Source organism: Trichoplusia ni, chromosome 24, assembly GCF_003590095.1.
Source record: "Trichoplusia ni isolate ovarian cell line Hi5 chromosome 24, tn1, whole genome shotgun sequence".
Classification (NCBI taxonomy): Eukaryota; Metazoa; Arthropoda; class Insecta; order Lepidoptera; family Noctuidae; genus Trichoplusia; species Trichoplusia ni.
This window is the reverse complement of record NC_039501.1, coordinates 2,296,868-2,317,672: the sequence shown is the minus strand read 5'-3', so window position 1 is coordinate 2,317,672 and position 20,805 is coordinate 2,296,868. Positions and strand designations below refer to the sequence as shown.

Below are 20,805 nucleotides of genomic sequence, written 5' to 3'. Positions count from 1 at the left end.
TACGGTACACTTGTTATATTTTTTTTTTGCAGGTACTCGCATAATATTTTTAATATTATTTGGTATTTATGTCGAAAAGAAGAATAGTGCTCATCGGAAAAAATACGCCAGTGCAATTGAATGCTGATAATAGTGCAGATTTATTGAACAAGTTTCGTAAATTTATTTTTTCTGCGGAGACATGGCTTCCAACAGGTAAATATACTACAATTATATAATTTATACAAATAATTTCCATCTTTTTATAAAACTAAAATACTTCTTGTTTCATTGTGACATTTGAATATCCTAATTATTTATTTATTTTTTAGTTATTTAGACATGAATAATGGTGTACCCTATTTGGTACGGTAGGACTATATGCCATTTCAATTAACTTTTTTTTGCTTTTCAGACCATTATCCCTGAATGACATCTTATCTTTATTGGAAGAGGGGGATGTTGAGACAACCGAAGGTGAAAATGATGTATTCATACTTCCGCCTGATAATGCGAATGCAGAACTGACAGACGAGGACTCTGGAGACGAAGATCAGGTCAATGTCAATAATCTACCTCCCAGCTTGCTCAGAGCGGACGCAGAGCTACGTCAACCCGCTACAGTTAGTTTGGACAACATTGGGGATCCGGACACGAATGATGAGCCCCTTCATAAAGTTTTAAAAAAATATAACTGGAGGAAACGGGATTACGAAGGCTCACTATCATTATGGCGACCTGATTACCACGTCCCTCAGGAAAAATCACCACTAGAATGGTTTTCTTTGTTTTTTTCGGAGGATGTTTTTGATTTATTGACCACTGAGACGAACAGGTACATAGGAAGAAAAAACCTTGCTGCTGATATAAAAATAGAAGAGATGAAGTGTATGATTGGTGTTCTGTTAGTAAGTGGCTATTCCTCGGTAAATAGAAGACGAATGTATTGGGAGAACTCGCCTGACGTGAAGAATGAGCTCATTGCTAGTGCTTTATCGAGAGACCGCTTTCCTACATATTTTCAAATCTACATTGTATGGACAACCATCAGTTAGATTCTTCTGATAAATTTGCAAAGTTCGCCACTTATGAGCAAATTATCTGCCAAGTTTCTAGACCACTGTCCCACAAAGAAAACCACAGTGTTGACGAAGCTATGGTGCCTTATTTTGGTCGACATGGATGTAAACAATTTATTCGTGGCAAACCCATACGGTATGGGTTCAAACTGTGGGTAGGAGCTACTGCGGGGGGCTATATAGCTTGGTTTGAGCCTTACCAAGGGCCACTACAATTTTGAACGCCAGATATGCTGAATTAGGCCTTGGGCTAGTGTAGTTTGACATATTCAGATAAACTAATGAAACTTGAGCTTGGATCCAGATATCACTTATATATTGATAATTTTTTTACCGGGTTACGGTTGGTTGAAGAGTTAACAAAAAGGAATATGGGTGTAACGGGCACTATAAGAGAAAATCGAACAGGAAAATGTCCTTTGATAGCTAATAAAGAAATGAAGAAGAGGAAGAGGAGAGTATGATTATCGTGTTAGTGACTCCATTATAATCTGTAAATGGCATGACAACAGCATTGTACAGTTTGCTCAAATTCAACGGGGATATTACCGTGTCATAAGGCAGAGAGATACTCACAACAACTAAAAAAGAAAATTAGTGTATCTCAGCCTCACTTGATTCAGAAGTATAACCAAAATATGGGTGGTGTCGACTTATCTGATCAAAATATTTCGTCAGTCAGAACTAGCATCCGGGGAAAAAAGTGGTACATGCCCCTTATTTTGCATTGTCTTGACATGTCAGTGCAAAATGCCTGGCTACTTTATAGATACAATGGTGGCAAACAAGATTTATTGTATTTTAGACGTCGCATAGCTATATCCATAATTGAATCGAATAAGTCTCGAAGCAAGCCTGGACCTAGCCGACAATCATCTCTAACTATGGATTCCCGATTTGATGACAAGGGTCATTATATAATAAAACAGCCCGATAATAAAAGAACGAGATGTGGACATTGCCACCGACAAAGCCCAGCAAGATGCATCAAATGTAATGTTGGATTGCATGTTGAATGCTTTCTTGCTTACCACACAAAATGCTAATTTAGTGTATGTTTTTCTTGTATTTTTAATAAGTTTTCATTTGCTGCGGTTTTTTTATTCTGATTACATTTTAAATAACTATGAACAATAAACAACTTTTTTCTCATTTTTACGGTATTTTTCTTACTCCAAATCCTACTGTACCATATGTGGTACGGCTATTTCCCAGACCCCTTTTATTTCAGGATTTTAATTTTTTAGGTTTTCCTAATATTTAGACCCCTATCAACCTATATACTAAGAAAAAAACAAACATTTTAGAAAAAAATAGTTTCAGGACTAAATGGGTTAAAACTACGAGTGACGAAGAGATGGACTGAGAGACGAACAGAAGGCAGACCTTAAGTTATAGGGTTCCGTTTAACCTTTTAGATACGGAACCCTTTACACAGACTCCGAAAACAAGTTATCCGGTTACATTTAAAAACAAAAATGACACTCTATAAACAATTGTTCAGTCAGTTTTCATCTCAATTGTTTTATATACCATTAATCATTTTTACACCATAACAGCTCACTTAATTTGGGAAAAAATGAAGGGCTATGGCGGCATCGTTATGCCAAAATAATAAAAACTTTGTACGTTTTTTACGAAAGGCGTAAAACCGTTTTGTTGGGGAATCTTTTTTATTATTTTATGGCGGTTTTTTACTTTGTCCTTGTTGGTTGGAAAAGTTTTAATGAGTAATTTTTTATTTGACAAGAATATATTTTAAGATATATAATTAGCTGACCTGCAAACTTCGTACCGCCTAGTATATGATAACAAAACAGACCAAAATATGAAAATTATATAAATCATATCAAACAAAGCTATCTTATCTTTCAAGTTTGACCAAAATAAACTCGATGAGCAAATTCGATTAAAATCGATTTAGTAGTTTAGGAGTATATCGCGGACAAACAACGTAACGCGTTAGATATACGATTATATAAATTGAGATAAATAACCATGACAATGTAAAGAATTTGCAAATGAAAGCTAAGTGTATTCCCTGGCAGTCTTTTATCATGAGTATTTTTTGTTCAAAAAGACATTTCTTAACAACACTAAGGAGATGGAACCCAATTAGAGTCAATTGTTTTTAATTGAGCGAGTAACAGAGAAAAGATACTTACTAAGCACTTTATTTGTTGCTCAAGTTTAGCTCTCTGCTATTGTTTAAAACTTGCAAAATGTTCAATGAGAATTGTTTTATTAAGATATCAGACTAATATGATTCATGCGAAAGTATGAGTTTGTATGTGTGTACGTTTGTTACCAATTCACGCCCAAACGGGTGAACCGATTTTGATACAATTTAGCATGAAGGTAGCAAAAAATTTGGATTGATAAACACATAGTCTACTTTTACCCGACTACTTAAAGAGCGTCATAGCTTGATAGTGGCATAGCGGCTAGCTTGACATAACTACTACAAATCAGTCATTCAAACATCTTTAAATAACTGAAAAAACGCTCCGAAAATTAAATATTAAAGCAACATTTCATAAAATTCCGATTGAAAAACATCTTACAGTTAAAGTAAGTATTCAATTTAACTCAAAAGAACTGGCAAGCCGCGAGTAATATTTACTCAAATTCCCACAGTATGCAATATTTGGATTACAATGAGGCTTTTCATTTTACAAGTGCTATTTTCCTTTATCTCTACGTTTTGAGAGGATCGTATATCATTTATTATCTTTTGTCGTATTTCTTTTGTGATTCTATTTATATGTAAGATTTTTTTAGATTTAGATTAAATTTAAATAATATTAAGGTTATAAACCAATAGGGAAAGCTGGCGGTAGAAAAAAATGGTTATTAAAACTAGCTGAGAAGTGCCCTATTAAGTAAATTGTGGGTTGAAAAATAACTTGTAACAGTCGCTAATAATACTCGCAAGCTTACTATTGCTAAGAGAATATTCGAAATCTGTTCAGTAGTTCCTGAGATTATGCTTCCAACGTCACCATCTTGTTAAAAAGAAGAAAAGTGACGCACTGACTTTCTTTATTAACTTAATTCGAAAATTCAAGTTTATTCAAAAAATATTGTCTTATACGCAAGAATGACAATACATGTTAAAACCTGCACGAAATACAGCTTGAAAAGTCATTGAAATTGCGAAACAATGTGATTATTGCTCACATTTCGAGAAAGATTGGCCGTCGTTTCAGCTGCTTCAAAAAATAATAGGCAATTTCATACGCTTACAAAGTTTTGCGTATAATTTACCCGAATGTACGGAAAGATATTTTTTATACCCATTTGCCTCTTAAGGTGCCAACAAGACAGTCGCTAACAAGATTGTTGCAAATATTTTTGCACTTACGAGCTAATTGTATAAAACTCAACAAAAATACCTATTTGTATTGTAAATTATACTTACCTTAAAGAAGTATGTATTTTATGTTGTATTTAAACTAACTGGGTTTTTAATTCCAATGTGTTGATTCTGTACATCGACACAAATAACATACAAGCTACTTCAAAATATAAATCTACTGTTCCAATCTTGATGAAATGATCTCTTAATAAATGACGCAATGGTTTACTCACGCCTATTTATCGAGGCTGCCCCACTAGTTTCGAACCCAACCGGGATTCCTAATCATGAGCTGAAGCAGTGGCGGAGTCGCGAGTCCAAGTAACTGGTGGTCTCCCCGCCAAAACTATTCGGGACATCCCGATAAATACGCGTAAATATACGCGTACATATCTATACTAATATATAAAGATGAAGAATTTGTTTGTTTGTTTGTTTGAACGCACTAATCTCAGGAACTACTGGTACAATGTGAAAATTTATTTTTGTGTTCAATAGACCATTCATCGAGGAAGGTTTTAGGCTATAAACCATCACGCTGCGACTAATAGGAGCTAAGATACAATGGAAAATGTGAAAAAAACAGGGCAGGTGTACCTAAATTATAACTTATATCTTCTACCCACGGGGACGAAGTCGCGGGCAACAGCTAATAAGTAAATATAATTAGCTAACAAAATGAGTGATCAATACATAGGAAATTCTTACGCAATAATATAATTAACGTCTCTCAAACAGTAAGTGACATAAATCCATTAAATCCAATTAGCATACATCAATTTTGATTTGATTGGATAATTATCTTAATTCCTTATTACAACACTCTTGTCGTCGACTGTTCGTCAAATCAAAAAGAAAGTAGGCTTCTGTATATTGTCTTTTAAGGTACATTTTTGTTGTTTTATATCTTTTTAATGTTTGTTTTTATTTCCCCTGTAAATATCTAGAACGCATCAAATCTTTTGTTTGAATTGCTTTTGTTTTGGGTGTAGAAAAACAAAAGAATTGAGAGACTTAAATCAAATTAAACCTTAGCTTCATGGTATAAAGCTCGAAAAATTTAGTCGAGTTTTGCAGTGGTGGTTTTGCTTGCAATAAGGTCGATTTTCGCTTGGTTCTGTTTAAATGATTGCAGAATTATTCGACATGGAAATTTTAAGGAATCGCTGTACTTTAAGTCTAATAATTAATATTTTCCTTTGAGAAAAATGTCTTGATTCAAGACCCTTTTAATTTACGTGATGTAGGAACAAGTGGGCTCATTTAAAAGGACTTTAGGATGTATAATTATCTCTTCATCATGTTTCAGAATTTTTCATGAGAATCTGATTTACATTAATCGTTAATTTAATAACGGATTTTTTCTGACTTCGTAAGGAGAAATAACTTCTTTATATAACCTTTTCTTCTATTAATTATAAATATTTTTTCTTAAAAATTGTAAGGATTCTTTGTCAGAAAATTTAAAACTTCACAAGTTTAAGGATGCTATGTGTATTAGTCTAAGTCTCACTTTTTTTTGTATTTACTTTACAAAAATACATCCCCTTAATTTCTAAACTATGTTTAAAGTTATTTCTCTTACTGTCACTTCAAGTGATTTAATAGCAAGAGATAAATATACATACATTTCAAAGAAAACTTACGTTACAAGTTACAAAATACAGTAAAAATCCCCGTATTCCGCCATCTTTAAAAGTTCAAAATTGGAAAACCACAAAAAAGGTTTATGTTTAGAATATGGAAATACCTTTTTATGTTTGATTGGTTTCCCGGAATGTGTTGCGATTCGAAATTGGAACGCTGTCGCCATATTGGAAATACTTTTTGGTTTGTGAACGGCCAATACTTAATAGGATCACAGGTAGACCGTGTGAAATACTTTAAAGTAAAAATCTGTATTGAAAAGCTTTCAACCTGTTTTAAGGCAGAACTAGTTTAACTTTAATTTCAATTGGGACCAACAATAATATTGTTTTAGCAACAAAAAAATAAATCTTCAATCGATCCATTTTTTTGGATCGAATTACAGCTATTTTTCTTCGCAGTTCCTATACGTATACCCCGAAATTCTGAGATAAGAAACAAAAAAAAAACAAAATACAGACGAAATTATAACATTCCCCTTTTTTAAAGTAGGTTGAAAAAGGGTTATTATGAAGACTCGTAGGTATATGTAAACGGGACACAACTGTATGTTGTAGAAATGTCTAGAGAATGAAGTCTAGCTTAAACAATGGTAAGAGTCCTGCGGTGAGAGCTCTGTAGAACAAGCTTTCATCAGGCTTTTCATGTTCTCCACAGAGAAAAATAAAGAATAGAATACGCATATTCTCTAGATAGTCAGGTGGGATAAATAAAATAAAATTAATAGTTTAAAACAAAAATACTGCCCACGTTTTTAAATGTCACTCCGTGAAAATTTTAACGAAATCGGTCCAACCGGCTTATCCGGAAATACCACAAAATCGAGTCACCAAAAACCAACCAGAACGACAAACAAACATACAAACAAGAAAGTTAGTGTATAAAAAATGTGGGGAAAAGAAGTACGGTTGTTAACAACTTATTTTTTCTTATAAATATCGAAATTCCTCAGTACGTGCAAATCTCACATAATGATCTATTGCCATAGCAACTTAATACCAAATCTCACGCGAAGAAAACGTCTGAATAAATCAGAGTCACATAAAAACTTTTTACAACGCCATGTCTTTCGCCCAGTATTTTAACTGTAACTCCATCAAATTAATTCTAAACAAACGTCTGTTTTGTAAACAGTTAACTACGACTTACGTCACGCCGATTCAGAATAGATCGTTGCCAACCTATTTTGTAACCCTCCAAGCGATTTTAGACTTTATGAACTTGGAAAGAGAAATTACTTTCGGTTGTTTGTTTTTGAGAAGCCTCAACAAGCAATTTTGAATCTTATTGGTTTGAGGAGAAATGTTATATTTGGTTTTTTGAGTTCGTGAAAATAATTTATGCAGTCTCCAGCTTTGGTACACTGTTTGTTGGCGTTGCCTGATTTAGTGGCTTATTGTAGTGTTAAGATACGTGTGTATAGAATGTGAATCTGAATTCCGAATCTGTACTGTTGATTCTTGATATCTAATTCATGAACAGACTTAACCATCTTCTGGTTTTAAAAAGGATTTATTGTATAGTGGGACAGAGATGGTGTTACACGTATTGTAACGCGCTGTCTCACTTCTTTGACTGCAAGAACTGATATAAAGCACCCAGTGTCCAATAGTGGGATGTTGAGGACTCACATTGTCCTTGGCTCCGTCAGTAACAAAATCAAAACGAACCATCTGCTATGAGCACATAGAGATTTTGGCTTGAAGCTACCCTGAAAATTTCAGCCTGCTAGCCTATCGGGAAGTGCCTCAATTTTTTTTTTATCTAGCCCACTGTGTCCCACTGCTGGGCAAAAACCTCCCCCAAGGCTTTCCACGATTCCCTATTCTGTCCGTCATGGAACCAGCCCGCGCGTTAAGCGCCTCGATTTTATACACAAACAAGAAACTTTGTGTATAAAAACGTGGGAAAATATGATCACTTAGATTATAGATTGTAATATTTTATGACTCCATGTGTTGAGTTCAAAACTCCAATCAATTAACACAATCCAAGTCTTTTCCAAGTTCCTCTACAGATTATTTTTTCACAAACTTGGTTGCTTAGTAAATGAAACGTCAAGAGTCATTTTCTTTTCGTCTATACAAGTTATGTCAGACCATATTCATGCATGAAAATTGTATGAAAAACTGACCTTAGAACTCCCGGGGTGAAAATAAAACCGTGTTTCACTCCTGAATTAAATTGAACCTGAATATTTAAGATGTTGGAGATTTTCTTGGGGTTAGTATGCACAAGCTTGTAATGTAGAGTCTTCATTCATACAATATTTCTTGGAGATTCTTGTTTCAGCAGAAAAAGACAAGATATTTTTTTTGTCGTGAAAGTTTTTAACTCACATCAAACTATCTTACTAATTATTTTATATTTAAACCCATTTATTTAGGTATTTAGAAATGTTAACAATAATCGTGTCTGATTTTTAGAACCTAAAAGAAAAAGCTCGAAACTAAAAACCAATTTAAAACAACAACAAAGATAAGGAACATACATAAGGAAATATACCACTAAAACATGATGATTTATTTAGTACCAGCACATACTTGGTATAAAAAGACACACCAAGTCACCGTTATCTAAGTAGGTACATAAACAAACTAGCTGTTGCCCGCGACTTCGTCCCCGTGGGTAAAAGATATAATAAGTTATGATTTATACCTGCCCTGTTTTTTCACATTTTTCATTGTATCTTCGCTCCCATTAGTCGCAGCGCGATGATTTATAGCCTAAAGCCTTCATCGATGAATGGTCTATTCAACACAAAAAGATTTTTCAATTTGGACCAGTAGTTCCTGAGATTAGCGCGTTCAAACAAACAAACAAACTCTTCAGCTTTATATATTAAAGTATAGATTATAGAGAACTTATAACGCATGGTAAGGATGGCATTCCTTTTCCACAACTGACATGACTTTGACGTGTCAGTGACATGTCAAAGTCACGCAAATTGTCGCTGCTGTTGTAGTTGTCGTAAGTCACGTGAGTTAAAACATATGACTGTTGTAATCATCATTGACAGATAGCGTAGCCAGCTTGGAGAAATGCAAAATATCAACAAACTCCAAGGTCCGATCTCGTAGAATAACAAAATGAAGTCTATAAAGAAATCAACTCCTTACAAAATGCTGAGAAATAAAACGAACGAACGTCTAAGAAATTATTTGCTGTATGGAAGAGGCACATGACGTTGGTGCAGCGAATCGTGTATAACACTAGAAGAAAGAATATAATTAAATAGGGATGAAAAAACACTGAACAGATTTCAATGAAACTTTGTACACAGATAGTTCATTACCAGGATTGGGAACATTTTCTTTTCTGTAGCAAGTGGGCCCACGGGCAAAAGATAGTATGTATTTATTTATTTTTTTACCTTAATACATGATTGAATGCTAATATATTATTCGCGTAAATCTCCGTAACATCTTTTTATCTAGTTTCATGGAATTCGTTGTAGATATCACTTTCAATTTCATACTAAATATTGGTTCAGGTAGCGGTAGTAAATTTCGACGAAATCCTAAGACTAATTCGGAGTAATCTGATATAGGATTTAGGTAGCTATTTGTATTGTTATACCAATAGATAAGACACAAATAGATCAGAGAATCCAGGTGTTAATGTTTGGTGATGATATTTAAGGACATTTAATAAAGTATCTCACTATTCATTCTTTTTTCTTTTTTTTAAGGCTGGGGATCCTCATGGACACTCACTCCCTCGGGGGAGGAAATGGGCGAGTCAGACTTTTACTGACTAAACCTGAATCGCCTAGCTATGTCATCCGCGTTTTTCACCGTTCACCGTTTTTGTCGGTGTATGGCAATGCGTTGCAATCCTTCATACACCCTTGTCGCCTCAAGCTTCTGTTTATTCGTCTGATAGCAGGCTATATCTTATTAAACACAACTGCTAAATCAGAATCGAAGTTTAGTGTTATTTGGAATGGTCGGGAAGTGGAAGTGTCGGTTGGATGACGAAAACTTTCGTAAATTTATTTTTGCTTCAACCAATATCTATAAAACCCTTAGTATCGCGAGTTTAACTAGTACTTAACCAAGTTTTCAACCCTAAAATAATAATACACATCATCAATTAAAACCACGCGCGTATATCATTTTTCTTTAAATATCTAGCTATTCGCTACCCCACATATTTTGTTTTCAGTTAAATACATATTACGAAACAAATATAACGTATAGTGCTTTGGATTTATAGTTGCCTGGTAACGAGGGAACAGAGTTCCCCTTTTATGTCACCATTTTCTCTATTTTTATACAAACCATATATTTTGTTGGCATGGTATTAATCCAGTTCGTAAAGGTTTTATGCAACAACTAGCTTTTCGCCCGCAGCTTTGCCCGCGTCGAGGTCGGTTATATCGCGTTTCCAAGAGAACTCTTCATAAGTCCGGAATAAAAACTATCTATGTTCTTTTTCAAGGTCAACTCTATCTCTGTACCAAATTTCATTAAAATCAGTTCAGTGGTTTAGACTCCCGCAGTAAGGAATTTCATCTTTGTGTCGCGGGGGGTTTACAAACATACAACTCACATGCATAAAGACACCCAGACTCAGAACAAGCACTCGTGGATCACACAAATGTTTGTCCTACGCGGGGATCGAACCCGCAACACGACGAGCACAGTGGGCTTGGCGTGGTGATCTCAATCACTCGGCTATCCATGCAGTCAGTTTTTCAGGAAGCAATGAATTTTTATCGGTAATTTCAATCCTTGTGTTGCGAAGGGTTTCGCAAATATTCAATTCATATGTACAAAGACAACCAGACTCAGGACTAACATGCGCATTCTACTATTTACTTCTTTCAATTATATTGACTTGGTGTTTTTGTGCATGACACTTATATATGTATGTTGTTGCGAATTTCCCCACGACATAAGAATTAAAATATTTACATCAACTCAAATCATCTTTATTGTGAACTGTAGGTGTGTTTAGGGAGGATAATAATAATATATTGTTTACAAAAACAAGTTATTTATTTGTTTGTCTCCAAAATCCGTCTCCTACTTTCGCAGTTTCTATACGTATGAAACAACCAAATCAAAGCAATCCAATTAAAGATGGCGTAATAAATTATATTCCACGAACAGAATTAATAGCGAGATCACCTTTATTTTATTTATACTCTATACTAATATATAAAGCTGAAGAGTTTGTTTGTCTGTTTGAACGCGCTAATCTCAGGAACTACTGGTTCAAATTGAAAAATTCTTTTTCTGTTGAATAGACCATTCATTGAGGAAGGTTTCAGGCTATAAACCATCACGCTGCGACTAATAGGAGCGAAGATACAATGGAAAATGTGGAAACAACAGGGCAGGTATAAATCATAATTTATCTTCTAACCACGCGGACGAAGTCGCGGGCAACAGCTAGTCTTCAATAAATCCCGTCGCAAAAGCTATGTAAATCTTTCGTTATATACTCCGTAATATAATTTATTGTCTCGAGCAGAAATAACTACGAATAACGGCTCTCAAACAATCCGACGGGGTTATTGCGTGACTTGGGAAAAGCGAGTGAAGACGACAGCGTTTGCAATTGTTTCTTTGGAGCGATAACTATATAAGTTTAGCGAAAACTAGTATTGATTAATCCGATCGCGAACTCGTAATTCCACATTTTTACCTCTAAGTAAAATAGACGCGTTTTGAAAAAATACATAGCATTAAATAAACGATTTCAACAGAAGAACCGGATGGGAAAACATCAACTGATGCTTTTTGTTTTAGTTTCACAGAAACAATTGTGAAATTTTTGCTATTGCTTCGCTTTTAAAAGATCCGTAATATCACTGTTGTTTGTACTAGAAATATTAAAATATTCCGTCAGTTTCGTAGAACTTGAAGTATTATTGAAGAATGCATTTGATTCTGAAGTTTATACTTGATATATCTCGTTTGCAGGAATAATGTTTTGCACAGCCTCATACAACTTTAAATCAGACAAGTCTCGGTTCCGCGAAGGCAATAGACTATATAAAATAATTTATATTCGACTGTCTATTGTATATTTTTGTCTAACAAAAGCTTAGTTGGAAATAGATGGTAGACTAAAACGTAAAAATTTATTGGTTTAAAATAATAAAGATATTTTTAATATTTGGTTTTGTTTTTAATTTTGATTTGATCATAACGAACCAAACCAAGATTAACGATGGTAATGATGATGACCTCGACTCTGGTGACTGACATAACCAATTTATACTTACGACTTTCGTTTGGAGATCTTAAAATTACACTCATACAAAGGTAATTTCCAGTTTGCGAAGGATTTTAGTCATTCTGATTAAAATTCTAGAATTAGCATTAAATTACAATATTAAAGAGGAAATTTCGGTTGGACATGGCTTACAACATTCTTACAGAACTTTAATACGTAATCAGCGTGAGTTTATCCGACATTTTTTTATTGTGTCGCAACAGGTCCGAAAAACTTATAGCAAAGCCTTAATGTAAGCTTAAAAAATTGAATAAAAGTGTTTTTGAAAACTTTGAGTAAAACTTCAGGGGCTTGATTTTAAATTCAAAATAATCACATATTTTAAACCAGAAATATATATTAATTTTTAACACACAAATACCTACATCATGCCTGAAAATTTTAACTGAAGGACATTTTTAGTAAAATAATATTAGCTTAGGAATAATAACCAGAAAATACGTGGCATAAGGTATAAAGAAACGCACACACGCATAAAAAAACATATCGCTCCTACTGGAAAGCCACTTATAAACTTTAAAATTACAAGAATATCGTTTAAAACAGCATAAATTCAAGGAGGTTTTGCTTAAAGTTTGCAATATTTCAAGCTTTACGATTAAAGCAAACGCCTTTTCCAGGTTCACTTGTTTTTTAGACATCAGTGAAGTCTGAAAACGGCTGGAAATGTTCCAAAATTTCTCCGTAACTGTAATTTCGACTTCGAATCTGCAGTAAAGTGTTAACGTAGAGTATTTATTTATTTATTTTTTACTGATCTATGTGTACCTTTTAAGTGTCATTCGGAATAACAACTTAAAATTTTTGAGTACAATCATTTTTTAAAACTTCCACACTGCTACTACTAGGAGATAGCTGATAAACACACTTCTATGTTTAAAATGAGATATATTATAGACTAGCTGTTGCCCGCGACTTCGTCCGCATAGTTAGAAGATCCACATTTTCCATTATATCTTCGCTCCTATTAGTCGCAGCGTGATGGTATATATAGCCTAATACCTAAAGAATTTTTCCATTTGAACCAGTAGCTCCTGAGATTAGCGCGTTCAAACAAACTCTTCAGCTTCATATATTAGTATAGATATATCACACCCTGATGCAGAATAAAAATGATCGAAATTATCACAAAAACATTTATCCTTATCCTATAAATTTTATCTGTCCGGTATAGTCAGGGATACTACCTACTAGACCAACAGGCCAGTCAAAATCCAAGATAAGTCCCTTTCTGGTTAACAGCCAACTTTTAATATCTGTATGGACTGTATGCCATTTTTAAATAGGGATGATGATTGGGTATAAAAAAAAATCTCATTAGTCCCTCAGTTAGATAATTGAAAAGTATGAGACACGTATTTTTTCCTTTTTCAGAAAAACTAGAATTGACAAAGATTAACTGCTTTAAAGTTTAGGAGAGGGGGCTTGTGACGTAACGATAGAGTAAAATTTATACTTAATCGCAACGTTACGCGTAACTTTCATTCACTGTAATTTGGCCAATTTATGTTTGCGGGACAAATTAAAAAATATGTATCCTTTATTATACAAAAAACTACAAGACGGACACTGCAAAAAAAATTGTCATCATCCCTATTAATTAAACTACAAAACAAAATCACACTTAATTTAAATGTACAAAAAAAACACAGCTTCCAGTGTTCATCAAATATTCATTATCAAAGAAGGAATTCTTACATTTATTACATTAATAAAACCTAAAATCTACCGAAAATAGAACTTAATGACATAGATAACTTTCATGGACTCTTCAAATTTTATAACGTAATTAAAAATGAAATACAGCCAGTACTTTAGGAATCTGGCTCGACAAGCCAGAGCCTACGAAGCAAGATTGTCGGTAATGTGGGAGCAGGATAGCGCATTACGCGGTGACGAGTGCCATCTCGCTTCCACATTGACAGTCTTTCGTTAAAAGCTTATATTAAGAGTACAGGGGTGCGTAGTAATGTGTCCTGTTGTGTACTGATAACAGTTATATACGCCTTAATGTCAGTGACCCCGTGTGATGTATTTAGAAACCTGTATAACAAATATACCCTATACCTATTTACCCGAAAAGTAGGTCGTCAGTTATAAATGAATACTATTATCCCACGTTTTTATAAACTGTAACTTTCCTGTTTGTGTGTTTGTCTTCAGGGTAGCTTCAAACCCGTATGATTTACAATGGTTGGACCGATTTAAATTAAATTATAAATTGGGCTTTTAGATTTTTGAAATCCATTCATCTTTTAATTAGAAATGTAAATCAGTAAAGGTTAGTGTAAACCATATTAATACTAATATTATAACAGGGAATTTGACAAAAATATCGAATTAAAAAAAAAAGTTACATAAGTATTGTTGATTGTCTTAAATAAAATCGAAGTTATAACGTGAAAAATGGTGAAGCGTATAAGTTAAAACGGATACGGATACGACAAATGTCGATACAAAGTTTACTAGTGAATGACGTCACACAAGATTTCAAATTGTACTGTAATTATGATTTTACGCGCTCAACGTAACGAATAGTTTTTGGAAATGTGTTTTTTTGAACGGTAATATGATTTTTTTTTATAATATCTATCGTGAGACTGATTCATTATTAAATGATGTATAAGTTTACTCACGCGTATTCATCGGGGGTGCCCGACTAGTTTCGGACCCAACCGGAGTCCTTAATCATTAGCTGACGCTGCGGGATCGCGAGTTGAACTCGCGATAAATACGCGTGCTCCCCCTAAAATATACGCGTGAGTAAACCGTTACATCATTTAATAATCATAATATAAAAAGAACGAAACAATCTTCTCAAGTATTCATGATAAATAAATGCGTTGTTTCACACGAAACCCATTACAATGTACTAAAAAAATAAATATCGAAGTGTTACAAAGAAAAGCTTTCATCACAAACATATCAATTTACTATCGATTATAACTACTGATATGAAATAGGTGTTATTCAAAGGAAAATGCTAAGTAATACAGCCTTCTTGGTATCGCTACATACAGTCCTTTCCTGTAACTCGTTCTTCAGCAATTCTTAGAAAATATAATGGGAAAAGTAACGGGTATTTCCCAGTTGTCCTTTCAACTGTCATCAGCACACACTCTTTGTGTTACTACTTCAGTATTTCAAAAGACTTTTTGTTCCTTTCGTAGGGTTGATGTATAATCTAGTTTGAGAGTTTTAAAGTTGACCGTAGGCCTCTGTCATGGCCTACAACACGTTAGAAAGAATCTCAGGTGAGCTGGTTTTTCACGATGGCTATCTACATTGTTTTTAGCAATTGATAGTTATTTAAAAAAAATAGACACACACATACCTTTAACTTGTCAGCCCACTTATCTCTGTATTTATTTTTTTTAATTCTGTTTTAGAATATTAAGTACCTACAAATTGACAATAATATACCAGCTTTAACCTCTATGTATCAATCCTTTCTATTCATCAAGATAATACCACCATTGTATCTTGACACTGTATATACCTACTAAAAATCTTTACTGTTATTCTATTGTGTACAATAAAGAATATTCAATTCTGTTTAATTATACTAATCTATATATATACTAATGTATAAAGCTGAAGAGTTTGTTTGTTTGAACGCGCTAATCTCAGGAACTACTGGTCCAAGTCTCAAAAATATTTTTGTGTTGAATAGACCTTTCATCGAGGAAGGTTTTAGGCTATATACCATCACGCTGCGACTAATAGGAGCGAAGTTACAATGGAAAATATGGAAAAAACAGGGCAGGTATAAATCATAACTTATATCTTCTAACCACGCGGACGAAGTCGCGGGCAACAGCTAGTCATACTATAAAGCTTATAAAAGACAAATAAAATTTAGTTTTAGATTACGCAGTTAGACACGGTTGAGTTAAAAGCTAACATCATTGACTAAATTTAATAGGGGCCGTGACCCGACCGCAGACACAATGCCTCTAAAAGTTTAAAAGCCTTGAGCCTTTTAGTTCCAAAGTTTTCTTTTACTATGTAGTTAAAAAACATGACTGACGTTGGTGAGGAAGCAAGATGGTACTATGAGCATTGTATGGCAGTATCTTCCTTTACTACGGCAAAGAACATGATTGAAGATGGCATGGTACAGGGGTTTAACTCGTTTTTGTACCGGGGCGGGAGATACGTTTGTTAGACGAGATAAAAAACGGAGATATATGTATATATGAAAGTTATGTTTTTGCGAGTTCATAATTATCATTGTCCAGGTTTGAAACATTTTGTTTTTGCTTCTTATTAAACTTTTTCATTATAAGGTAGCAAATGGTTTTTAGGTTGCTTTTAATTGCTTAAATGCCTATGTGAAATACCTAGCTGAAACTGCTAAGACCTGCCGGAATACGACTGGATGAATGTATGTGTGACTTCGTGTTTTTAATTACTACAGAATGTTCTTCTTCATTATAAATGTGAAAATATATAATAATGTTTATTTCTATGAGTATGTTTATGTCCCCTTGACGCCCAAACGACTGGACCGATTTCCATGAAGTTCGGTAGGGTGGTAGCTAAAGCCTTACATAAGAACATGGGCTACTTTTATCAGACTTTGTTAGCTATAACCGAAATTCAGTCGAGAAAAACCGCGAGCAATAACGAGTTAACAGAATTCGCAATTGTCAGTCAAACAACAAGACAGTGTACCCACCCATCCAACTGTCAACATTACTCCAAGCAAACTGCCTCTGAATACTATTTAGCACAGAATTTAATGTCACATTTTGGTAATTAATGAATTCCTATTTCACAAAGACATGTCATAGTCTAGCATGTCTAAATATATGCATGGATGTGTATGAATTTAACATGGAGTTCTAGAAACGTTTCGTGGTAATGTATTAAATATCACTTGTCTAGTCGATTGGCACGTTGTTAATTTGCCAGTGACATCGCTTTATGATTCTTGGTATTTGAAATTATATCTGGTGTTGGTAACAATTTTGATGTATGTCTTGTGTTTCGGGATTCATTGACCTGAAATTCAGGAATTTAGGCTTTATTGTTGAATGAATAATGTCCATCATCTTTTGGTTTAATTGTAGCACTTGCTTTGTAATAGACGACTATAAACGAATAACGGATACCTGAGTGGTTGAGGTCAGTACGCCAAACCCACTGTACGCGTCGTGTCGCGATGACCACGTAGGACAAACCTTTGTGTGACTGTGATCCATGAATGCTTGATTCGAGTCTTTGTGTTTTTGTGCACGTAATTTGTATGTTTGTAAACCCCCCGCGACACAAGGATTAAATTCCTTATTGCATGAGTCGTTTATGAAGAAGACAAAAGAAGAAGTTGTAATAGTTAATAGTGATACAATGTAGTCCCAGCCTATTTACATTCTATTCCTGAGCATAGACCACTTCCTATGCGGAGGAGACTTGAACAGTCATACTTGGAGTTTAGTTAATATGTTTTTTTTTGGCTGGCTTGTGTTAGATTCTGCAGTTTGTTAAAGGTCTCCAACTTCTCGTTCCAAAAATCTCTTTCTTTTGTAAATAAAATTGGAAGTGTGTTCAAACTTATCAAACTTTACTTAAAATATGAGCACTTAAAGAAAAAAATATCAAAGAGTGATTATAGTAGTAAAAAAAATACGGTCGAATTGAAACAACTCCTTTTGCAGATACATTAAGGACTCCGGTAGGGTCCGAAACTAGTCAGGCAATCCTGATAAATTAGCGTGAATAAAACCGTTGTTAAATAACTGATTATAATAAATCCTCCTCCCCAAAAATATTACAATAATTTTAAATAACGCCTAACCCTCTCGTATTTGTCGAAATAATCCGATTTTTTTACTACTTACAACGGAACAACACCCAAATGGCAACAGAAAAAAATAAACCCAAATTAAAATAGGTCCTATATAATCTTCATAAGCTATAAGATTTTATTACTAAGAGGACATGTTGCTAATTAAGCACAATTTTAAGGAATGTCTAATTAGTACAGTGTTGGGTAAGCCTATTATTGCAAGCTCTGTTTTGTCCTGAGTTTGCTCAGTTTAATGAAGGTTTGGGACATAAATAATTTCATTTATACAAGCTTTTTAGTAAATTGTAAAGGATGTTATCTTATCGGTATAAAGAATACTAGTATTATGATGTTGTGGTAGTCGCGTAAAACCTGGTCAAGTGCGAATCGAACGTATAAATCTGCGCGTTTTCATAGTAAAACTTATATTGCTCCTTATATATTTCACTAAGGCTCCACTGTCTGTCTGTGTATCCGTCCGTCACCGAGCTATGAACCGCCATAGTTGATTTTTTTACAGATTATGTATTTCTGCTACTAACTAATAAAAATAAATCGTGGTTAAGCAACTTTTTTTGCTCATATATTTGTTTATCACCCGGTTATTATATCATCCGGAAAAATGCAATAATTCCATCACACACCCAAAACACCCAAAACTTGATAAAAATCAGGTAACACAGCTAGTTATTAAATGGTACACAATAGTAAAGGTTTAGACTGGTCACGATAAATATTCGTGAGTAAACCTTTACCTTATGTAATAATTAATCATTCTCACGATAGTTACTAGATATTAAAACACAGCTAGTTACTTAATAAATCACCAAACAACTGCTCTTAACGGACAAACACACATACTCACATACTAACGCCCACTCCAGACCTATACAAACAGACATTTATCTCGGCCAAGTGTAAGTAACCAAATATTGAAGACAATCAATCTACGAAACAAACTGGGCAACAAAATTAGTTTGGACACAAAGTTAGTGCCAATATGTTTTGATTTATTGAGATCGGAGGATCTTTTGAAATATTGATGATCTTTGCCCTTGCTATGGACTAGTAAGTATTGCTTCTATATTTATGTAATATATAACATTCTCGTATCACACTGTTCAAAATTGAACTCCTCCGAAACGACTACACTGATTGTCATGAAATTTTGTGTGATATTGTCTGAGAATCGGACAATATCTTTTTTTCCTACCGCCGTTTTTTTTATATCTTAAATTCCACTTATATGACAAAACAACGTTAGCTGGGACAGCTAGTCCTAAGTATATATAAAATTCTCGTGTCACGGTGTACGTAATTGATATCCGCTAAAACGACTCGACCGATTCTCATGATAATTTTTTGTGCATATTCGGTAGACCTGAGAATCGGGTAGCATCCGTATTTTTTCATACACTTTATTCAGATGGCATAACAGCATTCGCTGGGATAGCTTGTACTCCTATATACATATTCTTATGGACTACGTCGATTCTCAGGCCTACTGAATAAGCATATAAAATTTGGTAAAAATCGGTTAAGCCGTTTCGGAGGAGTACGGTAACTAACATCGTGACATGGGAATTTTATGTATTAGATGATGGGGACAAAAGGGACTTTTACTCCGAAAAGTTTTCAGTAATGGAAGCTACGTGGGTAAAGGCATGGGCTGTTGTTATTCCGAAAGTGGATACAAAATAACATAAATAAGGGTTGCATTTGACATGTAACACAAACATTTATAATAATTTGTAGACAACAAACCATTGACCCTTGAGGCCGCATCCTTTTGAACAAAAGACCAAAAATGTCAGTCTGCCATAATACATCGTCTAACCATTACGAGGTACCTGCGACCCAAAAGTTTGCGCCTTAAAGGACCTACTTTTGGTGTTTGGTAACACCATGGAAACCATTTTTGTTTTTTTGGTTGTGTAGAAGACTTTTTGATTTGGTTAGAAGTTAAATGATTCCTAAGGCTCTAGACAGACGGACTGCATTTCAACTGCAATCCAAATGCAAATTTGCATTTCGAATGCAGTTGACACGACTGCAACAGAACTGCAAACCAACCGTACGGTCCAATTGCAGTCGGTGTGCGCAAACTGCTTTCGAAATGCAAATTTGCAGTTGGATTGCAGTTGAAATGCAGTCCGTCTGTCTAGAGCCTTACTGATGATGTCTCAACGAGTTTAGTAAGATCTGCCCAGGCAGTGGGATTGTCCGAAAGAATAACTATGGTCCCGCTACACAGCGGGCGATGTAAGGAAAATGATTTTAGTTAGTAAAATTTTCCATCTGGAAAAAGGTGGTTAATTAAGATAAAACTAAAAAGCTTTTAATTTTCTAAGTAGGTTCACATCTACTTTTACTAAAATTTTATTCGTTTTAGTTATCCACGGTGGAGATGCTATGATTGTAGACAGATAGATGATGATGATGGCGAAAAATAGCGAAAAATCCATTACTTTGAAAGAAACAGGGAAAGGCTTTTACCCGTCTGTGGCTTTTAATTAACGTTTTATGAAAACAAAAGCATTGTACAGAGATGGACGCAGATAGAATTTTCATCATTAATAAGTGTATGTGTTCATATACGCTTTAGAAGAAGAAAAAAATGTATCTTACTGCGGTTGGAAGAATTGGCGAATATATTTTATACGAGATTTTATCTGAACATAAGGTTTGGCTGAAAACTGGCA

The 20,805-nt window shown here is 34.3% G+C and overlaps 1 protein-coding gene across 1 annotated transcript in view; it reads right to left on the bottom strand.

Moving 5' to 3' along the window:
• Positions 1 to 20,805, bottom strand: part of LOC113505195 (sex peptide receptor-like) — a 287,008-nt gene that overhangs the window by 206,773 nt on the left and 59,430 nt on the right. The gene's annotated exons all lie outside the window — the stretch shown is intronic.